Below are 6,000 nucleotides of genomic sequence, written 5' to 3'. Positions count from 1 at the left end.
GTTTTTCTTGGTGTCTTTTCTTTACGAACTTTAGTTCGTGCATACAAAAAATTAATACTTCCGGATGTATTCAAATCTTCACTAATAGAGCTAAATTTTTTCCTTATATAAATATCGATATCATCGTTTTCATCAAATATGTTTTCTTCAAATGCTTCATCACAAATGTCAATATTCTTTACAGCTAACATTTTTTCATCATCTTTCTTAGCTTCGAAACAAAAATCATTTAATTGGTTTTGATTGGTTAAAAGACTCTGAAAATAATTACAATCAGCTTTAGTTTGTCGTTATAATATATAAAATTGTTTAGTTAAGTTTTTAGAAGATATGAGGCGATCTCTGTCAGAAAAGCCACCTTAAAAAAAGTTTTTTTTGTCAATGAAATATGTTAAAGTATACATAAAAACAAGTATGTATAATACCTAAAACCATAACAAACCAAACATACCTAAAAGTATGTATAAAAACCTATTGGTTTTTAGGTCTGTTTAATGCGTGTTTGCCATGTTGTCAGGGGCTCAATTTTTTGCAGTATAATTTTCAATAGAAACATCTTTTTCCATATCAACGGATTTAAAAGTTGTAAAAACGTTTTTTGTAGAGAAATTTCCAAACTTTTAAATAAAATTACTGATTATTTAAAAAATATAGTTTTGTTTAAAAAGAATAAAAAAATTTTTCCTTTTAATTTTCCATCCTCTTTCCCTCCTTTAAATTTTTTCAAAAATACCCTAAAATATTTCTTATTTTGTAAGCTTTCTTTTCATCTAAGTTTCATTTTGGGACATTGAAATGCGTACAAGCGACAGATGATTATGTAACGCGGTGCATCTTATCAATTCTGAATACTATTATCATTTTCACCATAAAGTTGTGCAGTGACATGTTATTTAGGAATTTTTAAAAAGAATATATTTTTTGGAACATGTGAAATCAGATTTTCAAAATTCAAAATGTCGGATCCAATATAGCGGAAGACTTATTAAAAATCGATTTAATTTGCCTGAAAATTATTACTCGAGGGTTTTCCCTCACCGACCGGTGATTACGAATCTAACTACAGATTTTTTTATTTTGTCATCATATTTGTAATCAGTGACCTCAAGAACCATCAAGGTAAATCCAATCTTTTTTAAAATAGTTGTTTTCACGAACAGTGTGAGTCAATTTTCATTCTTGCCAACTGTTAAAAAATCATTTTTGACGGCTAATTTAGTTTGTTATTAGCAATGTTGATATATCTTGTAAAGTACAGGGTTCAGGCTTTAATTTGACTCCTATGACAAGTCTCTAATACGTCGGATTTACCCAGTAGTTTTTAAAAACTGCCAAAAACACCCGATAAGAAGGCTTGAATAGAAAGGTATTAAAAATTATTTCATCATCAATGCCTCTTGTTTATGATTTGTAAATTGTAAGCTTTCAAATTAAATTTAAATAAGATCTTAAACTTTTATTTATAATTTATCGTTTCATTTATTAATCAACTGAAATTTTGTACCTAATTCTAAAATTAAAAGTCAAATTTCAAAAATATTAGGTTACCTATATTACTATTTATTGTAAGTAGAAAATGGTTGTCACTATAGTGGCGTGACCATGCCGCAATGTGAACACACAGAACAAAAATGTTTTCTTGTATGAAAACTTTCAATTGAGAAAAAACCCGAGAACTCACTTCTAATTGATATTAATGTTTTTTTACTATTTGAAACGAAACTTTATTAATGGAAACAATGATATGTCTAATACTTAACGCGAGTAATGAGAAAAACCCTTACAGATACCTTTCTGATTTTACAATGATGGTTCGTGTGAGCGTTGAGATGGTGTTAGTATGTTGTCTTAAGATTTGTTTGAGTATGTTAGTGAGCGTCGCCCGAATACAAAGAAAATTTAAGTGTGAAGTTGTGAATTTTAGCGCGAAAATTGCTGGTAAAATGAAATCAGTGTTTTGGTGTCAAGATTAAGATTAGTCATGGAGTTTTCCATGAATGTTTGAAATTTGAGATCGAAAATACTGAATATTCTTAAATATCGAAAAATATGCTGCTCTATTCGAAGTTTTTCTATCTGATCAAAATATATTCCAACTTACAATTTATTTAATAGAGCAAGAATAAACAATTCAATTATATTGTAAACATTAAATAGAAATTTATACTTCAATTGTTAATTACATCGTACGTTCAATCTTTTCTATTTGTTCAAAATTGTTGTAAAATTTATAATAAATAAAGTTAAAAAAATCTGCCTGCCCTTCAGGTGAAAAAATTCTCATCCGCGCTTCGCGCGGAGGGCGCACTAATATTGGTCGTCGCGCTTCGCGCTCCGACCATTGTTGTGCGCAAATGGCTCGCTTCGCTAGCAGTCGTTCGCGACCGTTGTGCATTATTTGCGTTCTTGTTCTTGTTTCCTATTATGTTTTATAAAACCTTTTTTTTCTTAAAGTTACTTCGACTTTAAGGATTACAATCTCATCACATTTTTTGTTTACTGATGATTGCGAGATTAAGTGGGCTTATATGACCATTTTTTTGTCTTGATGATTTAAAATGCTCAAATTTGATATTTAATATTTCTTCACATGCAGACATTTAAATAACTACCTAATCTTCCATGAGCTTTGCCACTTAATATCTCTAACCTCGCTCAACGACATCATGTCAAGTTTCAGGAAATTTTTGGTGCTGTGTGTAGAATAAGACCTTATAGGAGTTATTTGGCCAGAATTTTATTTAGATATTTTTTAAAAATCGTTATTTTCAATATTTTACAATAATTTGAATAACTTCTCTGTTATTTTAATTTGAAAAATATATCACGTCATTTTAAATTTTGAAAAACTGCAAAATGCCCAAGTACCAATGTTTTTGTTTTGTCAACTGCATTATTTTATCCGACATTTCAAATTTTAAACACTGACCTCATATTCATATTGTGCTGTCCCAAAACCCACGAGTAACAAATTTTATATAAATCCAATTAAGTTTTACGTTTGTCAAAAACCATGAGAACTCCGCAGGAGAAAGCAAATTTTCTTGATGATCCTAAAGAGGAATTGACTTTAACGTTTGTCAAAAATTATGAGAACTCCAGATAGGGCTGCGCACGCGATGAGACAAGACGATATTCTTAAGTCTCGTCTCGGTCTCGTTTAAATTAAAAATTAATAATTTTAAAATAATTAATATTTGAAAGAGAAATTATTTAATAAACATAGAAATTGATATATTACATATCATTACATTAACAAAGTAAGGATTAAATAATTTATTATTCTGCTTTTAATATTAAATTTAAAAGAAGTTAACAATTTTCCCGAATCAATCTACACAAATAAATTAAATATCTTAAATAAATCTCGATAAGCTTATGGGTTTTATATGGGCAAATCTAAAAAACATGCTCACTTCGACATAAAAAGGGAAAATTTTTTAATTTGTGAGCACTCATGCATTGTTTATATCATTTTACTCATAATTATTCAATAAATCAGAAAATATCAATGTAATTAATATTCATAAATTGCTTCAAAAGTTAGACGGAAAACAAACTTTCGGGTATTCTATATCACAGTTACAAACGACCTGACTTGTGAAATATTAAACAAGAAATTTCTATCCCGTTTGAGGATTTTTAAATCTAGCGAAATTATTAATAAATACATGGCAACAGTAAATACTAACCAAGAAAAAAAAGTATTTTTAAATATAATAAAAATATAAAGGATAATATTAAATTACCTGAAGACATTACGGTTTCTTTACTTTTGACGTTAATGAATAGGTTACAATTGACAATTAGTATGAACTTCGTCAATTACAAAAAAAACATAAATGTTAGTTAATTTTAAAATCATAGCTTTGCACCAACTTCAAAATACATACATGAAAAACGACAAGATGCAATAAATCACGATTTTTATACATTCCTAATAAAAACTTTTGGAAGCATTTTACAGGTATATATAAAAATGATAAATCTATCAGTTACAAAAGAAATTATGTAGTTTTGAATTATTTTGTAAGTGTGCCTTCAAATAAGGTGTCATTTAAATAAATATTACACTCCACCTTTCAGAATATTTTACCATTAAAGGTCAATTTATTTTAAAGGCACACGTTTTGTTAAAATACCAAATTGTTAACAATCGTTTGTCAAATACAATGTGTACTTAGAAATTTTTAAAAATTAAATGCTTCAAAAATTACATGCAAAAAAACTAAATAATTTATTGTGGTTGAAATTAGAGTCACCCCTTATTAAATACTCACCATTTCGCTATTTTTTGTTGCACACTTTTCTCACTTAGTATATTTGAAATGAATAAATAAGAAATAATAATACACAAAATATCAGATTAATACATAAATTGCTTCAAAAGTTATTTTCAGTTCAATCTTCCATCTCCTAAAAATCACCGCCAAATTTTTGAGTTTTTCTATTATTCTCTGACTTTTAAGTCGCGTAACACATAAATTATTCAATTAACTACTCCAAACTTTTTCTAAGGCATTGAGTAGTACAACATGTATTTTATCCAGAAGGAATTAGGTTTGTTGTAGGGCATACGTACATAAAAAGCAAAGTCACATAAAAGTTGAATGTTTTTTAGATTTACCTATATGTATCGACAGAACAGCTGCCCTAATACAGAAACCTGCTTAATTTGAAAAATATTTTCGAAATTAATTAATAATTTCAAAATTTTTAAAGAACTCAGAAAAAACGGTAGAAAGGTCGTGGGCTCGTATCCCACCATGCTACCGTTTTTTTCTGAGTTCTATGATAATTTTTAAATTATTAATTAATTTTGAAAATATTTTTCAAATTAAGCAGGTTTCTGTATTAGGGCAGCTGTGCTGTCGATACATATGAAGCCCATGAGCTTATCGAGATTTATTTAAGATATTTAATTTATTTGTGTAGATTGATTCGGAAAAATTGTTAACTTCTTTCAAATTTAATATTTAATCACCGAGTGATAAATTCATTTCCTTCAATTATGCTTTTCAGTAAGATAAAGCACAAGAATTATTATTTTTCAACTTTGTTAAAAAAATGTACGTCACTGAAGTTGGAATCGACGATAAACGTAGAAAATTATTATTTGATAGTTTCAAAGATTTAAATGTCACTAATAATTCCACCTCTTATTTCCCTAAGAAGTTAAACAATAAAAAAGTAAATTTTTAATCTACAACATTTGTAAAAATCATTTAATTCTTTCCGGTTTCGTGAAAAAATCGGTCTTCGACGCTCAGCGTCGACATCAACTTTTCAGGGACTTTAAAATTTTGTGTTTTTGGATTAGTTAAAATATAAAAAATAACTACGTTTTTTGTTTAAAAATTTGTAAAAATAGAAATTAACGAGCAGTCATTATGAAATACATTTTTTATTTAGGAAAATTCTAGATTAATTTAATTCTTAGTATGTACGAGACTATCGATGAAAATCCAAGACGAGAATAATACAAGTCTCGATCTCGTCTCGAATATTTTTCTGTCATCTAGTCTCGGTCTCGTTACTGAATTTCCAGACGAGACTGAGGCTTTGCTTGTCTCGTGCGCAGCCCTACTCCAGAAGGGAGCAAATATTTGTGATGATCCTGAAGAGGAAGCAAAATATACATGCAATGAACATCTTGATTCACATCCTGTTAAATTTAAGAACACTGTAAACTTAAAATAAGATGTAGTAGATACAAAACGTATTTCGCGATAAAAGACTTGTCATTCGAATGTTCCTCCAGAAATGAAAACAATGAAACTAGAAAATACATAAAAAATTTTACATATATTATATGCCCACAGAGAGAGAGAGGGAGAGAGTTTGATGATTAAGAGGGGAGAGTCAAATTCAAGAAATTAGAATTTCTTTTAATTGATAGTTATAATATATTATTGTTATAATCTTTTTATTGTTGTTATTACACGTTTCCCGTAGACCTCAGTCTACACGTTTTTTGTGCTCTCCTCTCAAATCTGAGAT

This window comes from Leptopilina heterotoma, unplaced genomic scaffold, assembly GCF_015476425.1.
Source record: "Leptopilina heterotoma isolate Lh14 unplaced genomic scaffold, ASM1547642v1 Lhet_358, whole genome shotgun sequence".
NCBI lineage: Eukaryota > Metazoa > Arthropoda > Insecta > Hymenoptera > Figitidae > Leptopilina > Leptopilina heterotoma.
Note: the sequence above shows the minus strand (reverse complement) of the source record.